The 11764-nt window shown below is 35.4% G+C and overlaps 1 protein-coding gene across 1 annotated transcript in view; it reads right to left on the reverse strand.

Moving 5' to 3' along the window:
* The window catches only part of LOC107556266 (receptor tyrosine-protein kinase erbB-4-like), a 153550-nt gene that overhangs the window by 101559 nt on the left and 40227 nt on the right, over window positions 1-11764 (reverse strand). The gene's annotated exons all lie outside the window — the stretch shown is intronic.

Consider the following 11764-nt stretch of genomic DNA (forward strand, 5'->3'; position numbering starts at 1 on the left):
GGGCGCTTCGGATTCTAGAGAGCATTTGATTGGACAGAAAGTTTGATGAGACGCTGAAGTACGATGTGACGTCAAAAAAAACGTTGAGCCGTTTTGGTGAAAGTGACGAACTGCAAGCTTTGAATGCTTATATCTTCTAAATGCAAATTTTTTAGCCTGTTTCGGAGTACACTGCCTCATAGATAGCCTTAAGACAAATATTTTTATACTAACACCCAAAAAACTTACATTTTGATTTCATGGGGACTTTAAGCAGACCTTAATGTCGATCATGGATCAAATTGATCCACAATGACAAACAGCGAATACATCTGTGCTGTTTAATGCATTTGAGACGTTGTGTTTTCCTCAGTGCATAACTGACATGACACAGGTATATTTTTCATCTGTAAATGTTAGAAAGTCATGCAAACATATCCATTTTGCTGTCAGGAGAGGGCGAGGCACGCGAGAGCAACGAGCGCTGCTGCGCGCATGCATGCTAAACAGACAGAGCGCAATCAAATAGGAGCGCAATAATTCTGAGTAAAATATAAATTTCTTAGATATGTATATATAACATTTCTTAGATATGTATATATATATATATATATAGGGGATAGCAGGGGATCATTTTCAAAGCTGATAAGCAAGCTCTTCTTGCTGAATGAATGACTAGGGTTTGTGGTGAAACAAACTTGTGGTAGACAGGAGGCAGAAAGAGGATTACAGATTGAAAATGTATTACTTCAAAGCTAATTATGAAAATATAAGACTATATAATAGCAATTAGAAACTCTTCTATATGGTGGTAACCTATAGCTCTCCTTCCTGCTCTGAACTGCTCAAGACATTGATATAGGGGATAGCAGGGGATATTTTTCAAAGCTGATAAGCAAGCTCTTCTTGCTGAATGAATGACTAGGGTTTGTGGTGAAACAAACTTGTGGTAGACAGGAGGCAGAAAGAGGATTACAGATTGAAAATGTATTACTTCAAAGCTAATTATGAAAATATAAGACTATATAATAGCAATTAGAAACTCTTCTATATGGTGGTAACCTATAGCTCTCCTTCCTGCTCTGAACTGCTCAAGACATTGAGGGAATGTGGCAAACCGAAGGCGAAATTAAAGAGAACTGTTGGAGTAAGATGACCCAGGTCAATACAGGTCAAAACATAACCTTGTACAATAACACAAAACAATGAAAGCTAAAAAAAAAAAAAATTTTGCTGAAACTAAGTGCTTCATTTATAAACAGCACAGTCAAGTTTAACGCTAAATGTCATTTGTTTCTTTGAAACGTGAAACATATATGTTAAAGATGTTTTATGTTTTTCCTTAAAAAAGGCTTAATAATTATACACATCTGAATACAAACCATTTTTCACTTCTAGCCTTCTTTAACAGTTATATATCACTTATACATGATTATATAAAAAAAAGTACTTAAGATTAATGTGGTTTATAATTGGTGAAATGTGCTTGGGACAAAAAAAATAATAATTTGAATATTTATATTTTCAAACCAAAACATCAGTGTGCTCTTCATCAGTGCTCAATAACATAAAGCTCCTCATCTTCACATATCTGTTTGAAATACCTGCGGTGATATTTCATGTAAATGTCAACAGGACATCAAGTGAGCTTCCTTCAGCCCCTGAGGGGGAGAGATGCATTAGGCTTCATAATTGCCGACTTTTTCCTCTTGTGATGTGGATTTAGGCTGGTGCTGTTGAATGCATGTGTATTAAATAGCTCACATTCTCCTCATTGTCTTGACTTTTAGACTGGCATACCAGGATGCAATGGCTGTGGAAATCAGATCTCAACTACAGCCAGACACAATGGCTCTGATCCAAAACCTAGTGAGCTGCCTACATAGACAGCGAGATATCACAGGCACACTCCTGACTGTTCAAAACAACAAGATCCCTTGTTTTGGCCAAATTCCAAGTCAGAATCAAATCCTTGGTGGTTAAGACAATTCCAGCATGCATTTCGACAAGCTCTGTAAAAAACATACTGTCAAGTATCAGTAGAAAATCATTCCATCTCATTAAATTACTAGTATTTGTGTAGAGCATTTGTTTCTGGGTGTAAAATCTTAAAATTTTGCACAGGCTTGATTTGGCGATAGGAGTTCAGTCAGAAGTTTAACTCATGATGCATCTGAATTCTGCAGTAACCACTGTCTCTGATGTCAGCAAATAAGCTTTTAATTTAAAGCAACCTCTTCCATTAACATTGTCACCCAATAAGAACTCCTCCATTTCCATGCAGTTCAGATGATTTCATAATTAGTCTATTAATCCAGTGAGAGAGAGAGATGAGGTTACAGTGTTTCAGTCTGTAATTAATTCAGATCGGACTCTGGGGAAACAGAGGTCAGTTTTAAACACCTCTCCAGTGGAGAAGCCAGACGCGTTTGAGATGAATAGTTCTCCCGCGGTCAGTCACAGCATAAATATTGTGACTAAGGGCAGCAATCTGACCACTCTGATAGCTGGTGCTTAACCTAGACAACCTAAATGATGGGAAAGTGGATGAACTTTGATTTGACTGAAATAAAATTGCTGGTCACATAAGCAGTCTCATTTAGGCTTAAGAAACACAACTATGCCACAGATATCACTGTTTTATTTTTAATTTGTACTTTTAATCTATAATTTTTCTATCTATCTATCTATCTATCTATCTATATATATATATATCTCTCTATCTATATATATATATATATATATATATCCATCTATCTATCCTTATTCATGTTTGATAAGAAAGAAAGAAAGAAAGAAAGAAAGAAAGAAAGAAAGAAAGAAAGAAAGAAAGAAAGAAAGAAAGAAAGAAAGAAAGAAATGAATGAATTAATGAATATGAAATTCTCCAAGGAACTCATATAGTAAAAATAAGAACGCCTTTAATTAACTGGTCTAAGTCAATAAAACAACTAAAAGTGTAGATCTATGCGTTTCGGCAATCAATCAATCAATCAATCAATGTGTCAAACCTGCCTTCTGAATACGTGATGACACCAACCAACCAACCGAATGAACAAATAAATAAATAAATGCCAAACATGCCTTCTGAGTACCTGATGAAACTAAATAAATAAGCATTCAAACCTGCCTTCTGAATACCTGATGAAACTTGGCTTGTCTTTTATTTGAAATATACCTGATGAAAACTCCGTTATCCTCATGCTTGTTTTCTTACATATAGTATGAAATGTTTTACAAGCCAATCTCTTTGGAACCTAATTAAAGTCTTTTCCATTGATTTGCAACCAAATCCCTACATAGCTGCTAGCACAGGTGTATTTAGCTTAATACTTAGCCAAGGGCTGAGTTTACCTCTGTTTAAATTTCCAACTGAAATCTAAACATATGATCATTAAAAACATCCCAATGGACCAAACTTGGAGCAGCTCTCAAAAATCCTATCATTTGGTTTGGGAGTTTCTTGGATAATGCAAGACTTGACTTACTTTTTTTCCCTGATGGTTGTTTGCAACATCTCACAAACACAGACGCACACAGATAAACAAATGACACACAAGGGCAACATGACTTGCAGACCAAGACTAATTAACTCCCTTTCCCAAACAAATTACTGCTTAGGAATTGCTACATCTGGGATCTGGCTCGAAAGCATAAAGGGGACAACCACAGCAAAGAGTGATGCGACAGACTGCCAGGGAATTATGGATGCAAATGGGACTGATGCACAGCTGCCAAGACGCACCTACCGAAATAGATGTGGCGTTCATGAGCCAAACCAACTGCGCTCAAGCCAAGAGCCAGCCCGCATTCACAGAAAGCACCTTTAGCCAATGATCAGAGATCATGCTCATTTTCTGGCATGTAATGTTTGGCATTGTAGCTTACCAATAAGAATGTAAGTGGAAAGTATTACATTCATGCTAAAGTCAACACGAAAGATCATTTGCGACCCAATTCTGTATTGTATTTCAGATCGTGTACACATTGACATAGGTGGTTGACCAGGTGGTTGGAGAAAAGTTGTTGAAAAAATAAACAGAATTTGTTATGTCAGACAAAAAGGATTTTTTTTTTAAATCAAATTTTACATACTAAAAGTTGACATACTAAAATTACTAAAACTGAAAAAAGCTATATAGAAATTTTTTTAAAACTAACAAAAATGACAAAAGAACAAACTACAATTTAGAGTAAATGTTTGATTAGATTCAATTAAACTGTAAAAAAAAAACATTTATTTGAAATAACCAATTAACTGTCCATCAGTGTGTTTTTTATTTATTTATTATTTTTGGTAACTGAAATATCTTGAAAATATTTTTTTTTCATCTTAAACTTGGCAATTGGAAATAAGTTTAAGTTGTAGTAATACAATTACTAAAACTAAAATTGAAATAAAAAAGATAAAGCTACGTATATAGAAATATTAAAAGCTAATAAAATAACAATTATTATGATTTATTTATTTATTTAGATAAAAATATACTATAAAAAACATTTATTTGGAATAACCAATTAACTGTCCGCCAGTGTTATTATTTTTAACTAAAACTAACTATTAAAAATAATTTTTGGTAATTGAATTAAAGATGTAATAACTTAAAAAAATAAATAAATCTTAAACTTGTCAACTAACTGAAATAAATAAGTTTGTTGAAGTACTACAATTACTAAAAATAATATTAGAAATAATACTCAAATAAAACGGTTGAATAAATCAAACTGATAAATCAAATAAATCCTAAAATCCAATATGCTAAAATACATTCAAAATCTTAAATGTTGCAATAATTGTCTGCAGATTTTCATTCTAATATTCATAATGGAACCTTTTAGAAGCACATTTTAGATTCACACTGAGATTTAAAAAAAAATTAAGTAAAATTTAAGAAAACTCATACATTGAAACTGCAACTCGATGAAACTGCACGTTTGCTAGCACGTTAACCAAAGGCCTGCCATCAAAAAGAAAGTGACTTGAGTAGATTAGGCCCCGATCCACGACCTTCAGCCATTTTCAGCTCAGTGTGCGTGTGCATTAAGAGCGAGGATATGAGAGGGAAACCAGAGAGTGTCGTCTCACCGAGAAGCCAGAAGCATTTGCATCTTAAAACACAATAGTGACGGTGCATGGATAATGGCGCTGAGCAGATGGAGATGAGCTTGTGTACTTTGAGAGATTAGGTTTTTTCAAAAACAGTGAAAATGTCAGCTCGTAATGAATAAACAGAGACACTGTGGCGAAACCATACGGAACAACACAGATCTAGACTTTGATCTTGGCTGCGATACTTTGTTAGCGCTTCTACACAATGGTCACGCACAAAATAACAACCTGTACGAAGATGAAAACGGTTCAAATGCCCCTCCAGAGAAGCGCATAACAGGCTGTCTGTGGAGAATAATGCTAGATTTATAGGATTAGCGCTGTGTGGTGCAAAATCGACGGCATTTTGACTAAGCTAACGCCTCGGTTTAACCTTGCTAGCCCTAGGAACACCCTTGAGACCTCATCATCCAGTTCAGCTCCACCAGTGAGGACGCGTTTCTGTCCTCCCAACCGCTCCCTTAGGGGCATCAGCCGGAATCCGACAGCCTCTTCCCTCCTCCCAGCGGAGCGCGGACTAGCACGATTACTAAGAAGAGTAGGAGAAATGCCCTCCAAGCGTAATTACTGTGGATCTCAGTGGCGAGCCTTATCGCTGAATTAGTCGTAATTGTGAGAACTGTGATAAGCCAGAACTGTGGGGAAGACGAATAAAGGATATGTGAGCCGAGTTCTGCGTGTGCATAGCTAAGGGCCATTATTATCATAATGGACATGTTCAGTTGAGAACGAAGCGCAAGCTGGGTGTTTTAAGAGTTCACTGCTGCATATCTGTATTATGGGGTGATGCCATTCAGATGGAAAATGGTAGAAGAGCACTCGATACGGTCTTGTTTTTTTCTAAGAGTCATAAAGGAAGCAGTAGGGAGTGCTCGTTACTCTATGAAATGAGTGCACTCTAAAAACACCTTAACAAAATAAAGAAACTTTCTATCATTTAAAATATTCCCTCGGGGGAAAAACAATTCTTATTAAATTGCACTAAGCTTGTTATCACGGCTGTCATTACCATTCAAGAGTCAACAAAAAGCCTATGATTTTTGCGTAAAAAAAATAGAGGAACAGAAAAAAGTCAAGCACATTGTAATACATGGCTTGAGAAACTTTTATTATATTTTTCTTAACTTTTATTCAACACAATTTCATCAGGATTTTTTTTATTTAATTTAATTTAGATTAATTTAATTTAATTTAACTTTTTTTTTTGTTATTATTATTATTATTATTATTATTATTAATAATCCCTGACTGTATCTTTGATGTAATTACTTTCAGTAAACACTGATTCTCAAGCTACTTTGAAAGTTTGTTTCCACCACGAAACATAAAAATGGTAATTGTAACATTTTATCTCACAATTCTTTTTTTCCTCAAAATTCTGAGAAGAAATGTGTGAATTATGATATATAAAGTCTTATTTGCAAAATATAAACTCAGATTAAGTCGCAATTACCTTTTCTATTTTTGATTTCACGCAGGGTCTGAATTGTGTCTGTCTGAAAAAAATCTGAATTGTGAGATGTAAACTCAGAATTATGAGAAGAACAGTCAGAATTGTGAGATTAAAAACTTGGAATTATCAGGAGTTTATATCATGCTGTTTTGAAATTTTTTTCCTTCAGAATTGCGAGAAAACAGAATTACATTTATTTATTGCCTTAACAACCTAGTTGTTCAAAATTTTGCTTGATGAGCTAATCAAAAGAGAAATATTGTTTGTAAATTTGTTTGTTTATTTCATTATGTAAAGTGACAGTTCACTATTATGTTAAGGTAAATAAGTAGTAAAACAGTGGGGAATCAAAATCACAACAGATAAATTATATAAATTTCACTTCATAAAAAATGAGATTTAATCATAGTTTATATGCAACCATATTTACATTTTATTATAGGACATATTTTAATATTTATTTTAAATTAAACCTCTATGACTATAACTAGATGCATAACTATTATGGGAATATTTTTTAACAAAATAAGTTTATAATCATAAGAAAAAATTATATATTTAAAGGGGTGCCCATAATATGCCCATTTTCCACAAGCTGATATGATTCTTTAGGGTCTTAATGAAAAGTCTGTAACATAGTTTGGTTAAAATGTCTCAATGGTAGTGTAAAAAACACCTATTTTACCCTGTCAAAAACAGCTCTTTTCAGAGCAAGCAGTTTTGTAGCATTTTCCTTTAAATGTTAATGAGCTCTGCTGCCCCCGCCCCAATCTTCCGAGCTGCTCTCTGAGGGACTGTTTACTTTAGCCGCATTCATCGTGAAACTTGCTAATTAGCACATTATTAGGAAAGGCTAATTGCAAAGGTTCATTAAAAAACCTTATACTCACTTCTTCTGTGGGTGAAGCTGGATCACGAATGATTCACGTGAATATAGATGCATTTATGTAGATCGGAGATGCACTCTCTTCAAAAACAAACGTAATCCACTGCGTCTTCAGCGGCTCAGATGTCGGGAGTAAATGACTACTGCTATGTTCATTATTACATCCAAAACAGAATCTCTTAGGAGTCATTCTTGTCTACATCTGCTCCGGCGTAAAACAATGGCGGACTGATGACAGTCACTCAGGGCGGGTCTAAGGTAAGACGCCAGTCCAGTCTGTGCTGAAACACCACTGTCAATCAAACTATCGTGGGAGGGGCCTGTTTTTTTGACGTCACACAGACAGGCATCTGAGATCGGCTCAATTTGAGAAAGGGGTAAAGATTTGAGCAGATTAAAAAAAAAAGCGTGTGGATTTTTATCATTTTAGGGTGGTTGTGTACACACACTGCCAACACACATTTCAGTTCAAACTACTTGAAAATGTGCATGTAGCATCCTATGACCCCTTTAATATAAATGTGTATGTAAAAAGAAAACAATTGTTTAGTGCACTCCATCAAATGTTGTTGACAACAATGCTGCTTCCTGGAATTACTGTATTGAAAGGAACTTGCAGTCTACTGTAAGGCGCCTTAGTGTACTCAGTAGTATATACACGGCACTGAAAGTGTGGGAGTTTTGAGCGAGCGTGCTGGGGAAAGTGCCCTTGGGATGTGTGTGTATGTGTGTGTCCTCGGGCCCTCACAATGGGCTTTGGTCTGCAGGGGCTCGGCAGGTGAACTGATGAAAATGTTTGATGTCAGCTCTGAGCCGCTGTGATTAACACAGTCAGGGTTTCCGTATCTGAAAAGTGCAGCGATTATACTTCAAACACAAATATATATATATATATATATATTCGATTTGAGAATATCGGAATCCATGTGCTTTTTACCTAATACATGTTTATGGGTCTTTTCCAAACTGTGCCACATGAAACATGCCACATAAAAATGGGAATTGGGTCACTTGAACCTTGTAATGTAAATGCAGCATATAATATTCCGGTCTCTAGATATGGCATGGATAAGTTACGCACCAAAATATTGGGTTAGAGGTTTAAATCACTAACTCTGAGTTACTGCTAATCTTATTGAGTAATGACATACAGTAGTTCAGTGGTTTTCAACTCCAGTCCTCGGGACCCACTGCTCTGCACATTTTGTATTTCTCCCTTATTTAACACACCTGATTCAGATTATCAGCTCAGTATGACAGAGATCCATGAACTGAAGAGTGTGTGTCAGATTCAGAAACATACAAAATGTGCAGAGCAGTGGGTCTCAAGGACTGGAGTTGAGAACCACTGAAGTAGTTAACAAATGTAAATACGACACCGATTAAAAGGCAAGGCTCTACACAAAAAAGGCCTTCCTGTGATGCTAGAAGGCCATTAAAGGGATAGTTCACCCAAAAATGAAAATTTGATGTTTATACACAGTCAGGGTTTCCGTATCTGAAAAGTGCAGCGATTATACTTCAAACACAAACCCACGCAGAAATCTATGAGAAAATACAGGTGTTCGTGGATCTATAAACCATGTTTGCACACACTGCTGTTACACAACAACACTCCCAGATCTATTGCTGCTTACCTAGATTAATGATGGTTATTAACTCAGTATTCCCTGTTAAACGGACATTAAATGTGACACTCATATCACATTTCAAGATTTTACTCCTCTAAACAAGGATATAAAACAGTGGTTTGCAGATCGTTTTCCAACGAAATTGGTAAAGGATCTCACAGAACGGTTCACATTTAAACTGACAACATGCACACATAACCAACACAAGCAGACTTGAAATTTGACAAACTTTGTTTAGTCTTACTTATGGTTTTGAGAGCATATTCTTCAGCAACTTAACGTTCATGTAGAATTTTTTTTTTAAATGCATGTGACACATATGTAGCCATTCATGCTTGAAATACCCTTTTTTGGAAACAAAACAAACATTATAATAACTTTTTCATGTCTACTGAAAAACCTGACATAATGTCTTAAAGTCTTTAACCACAATTCACTGTAAATATTGATGCATGCAGTGAATATTGAGTAACTGATCAGCATATTATGCAATTAATGAAACTGAAATTCAACCGACAATCCTATTAAATATATAATGAACAAAATTCATCCTGATTCAAAACCAATGCAGGTTAATAGGCTGGTGTAAACCAGGCCAACAAAAATATGTTCTGAGAATGTTTTGCAAACATTCCCAATAAGTTATGAAAATTTTATTTTTGAATGTTTTCAGAAAATATTTTTGTGCTAACATTTTGAGAACTCTATTAAAGACCAGATAACTTAGAACAAACATTCTATTAATGTTACTGGAAGAATGATTGCTCATAACATTGAGAAAACCCTGTCAGAACAATAACCAAACCACAAATTTCACACCACACAACCATTTTTATTTTTATTTTTTGATGGAAACGTGTGGAATGGGGCCAGATTGCTCCTCGGCTCTGATACCATGATGGTGGGAAAAGTGTGTGAGATCTGTTTTACCCATGCATTGAATCTAAAATGCTTAAGATGGAATACAGATGGTAGATGTGGTAAACCACGTGAAAATTGGGCATATGCAGAGACTCATTTACAGTTGGCTTGCTCTCCATTTGCTTGAATTTTGAGCAGTTAGCATAGACAGAAACTAGCGGCATGCATCTTATGTCATCCGGGATAATTGTTATATGGGAAAAGAAAATTAACGAGCCATGGAGACTCATTAGCCATTAACTAGGTAATTATATAGAGTGTGCCATAGATTTCCTTTCAAGACTTAAATGCTTTAATTAAAATAAAGCTTCTGAGATCTCAATGGGTTGTATATTGAGTTCAGCTTTATACTGGTCTCTTACATATTTACCTCCCAAAGCTAAAGATCCTAAAATGCACACACACACACACACACACACACACACACACTTGATACATGCATTACCAGAGTTATTCTATCACAAACAGAAAAGACAAGAAAACAATATTCTGTCCATTTGCCAGTAAAACTTATTAAATGTCATCAGAGCTTTCCGCATATTCTTTATTCCTTCTGTCCGTCCTTCTTTTGTCTCTTTTAATTCCTAGTCCAGTTGGCATGATTCTCCACATGACTCCCAAATTTCTGAATTATTAATTCAACCCTCATAAATAATTTGCAGAGCTGAAATCTTTATGTATTAAGAAAAATGAAATTGAATAATTTATTCAAGGCTGAACACAAGCTATTTCAGGAATGGCCTTTACTGGAAGTTAGCTAAGACATATAGGACTAAGTTAAACTGTCTGGAGAGGTTTATCATTTAGTTTCAAGCTTTCAAAGTCTACCTATGTGTTCATGCAAGCTTTGTTTGGTATTCACCAATGAGAACTGCTAATGAAGCTTTCATCAAACAGCCTTGGTTTTCCTCTGATCTTCCTCTTACAGAAACCAGTTTCGCCATTCCTGATGGGCATTCTGGGAACATCATGTGCAAGTAAGGAATATGCAAATATCTAGACATGATAATCAATCAAAAAAGGAATATGAAAGCACACATGATGACCTCTTTAGGAATAAAATGACAAGTTTGTCTTTAGTAAATGTTTTAGAGCTCTCTAAAATAACTAAAAGAATATCTAAACATCTTTCATGCAAGATAAATTGCCTTCAGAAGCAAATTCTGTACGATCACAATACTTGAATTGCATTGTCAGTGTTGACAGATAAAAAATGGCTTTGGAAATGTTCGGACATGCTGTGAGATTCCTTACACAGACTATAGATTAATAGGACTTTTTTTCATCACTTGGGTTCAATGTCCCTCTAATTCAAGGCACCAAACCATGAAATGGACCCTTACTGGCCTTTCTCAGTGTTATTAAACGATAAAGAGTTCAATTACAACATGAACTTTGAGTGCTGGTTCCATTTCATTCACTATTGTTTGCTGCGATAAAGGCCAACAGGTCAGCCATATACAGGCAGGGATGTCAAGCATCTTTTTTTTTAAGAATAGCCTATATACTCACTACCGTTCAGAAGTGCTCACCAAGGCTGCATTTATGTGATCAAAAATACAGTAAAAATGTGAAATATTTTTACAATTTAAAACACCTCGTTCCTATTTTCGATGATTTTTAAGTCCAACCGTTGCAGTCTATCAGTTGTATAAAGCATGGCAATGGTAACAAAATCTATGAGAGTAAAAAAAACATGCACAGACAAATCCAAATTAAACCCTGCGGCTCGTGATGACACATTGATGTCCTAAGACATGAAACGATCGGTTTGTGCCAGAAAC

The sequence above is a fragment of the Sinocyclocheilus grahami genome, unplaced genomic scaffold (assembly GCF_001515645.1).
Source record: "Sinocyclocheilus grahami isolate Dianchi unplaced genomic scaffold, SAMN03320097.WGS_v1.1 scaffold563.1, whole genome shotgun sequence".
NCBI classification, from domain to species: Eukaryota; Metazoa; Chordata; class Actinopteri; order Cypriniformes; family Cyprinidae; genus Sinocyclocheilus; species Sinocyclocheilus grahami.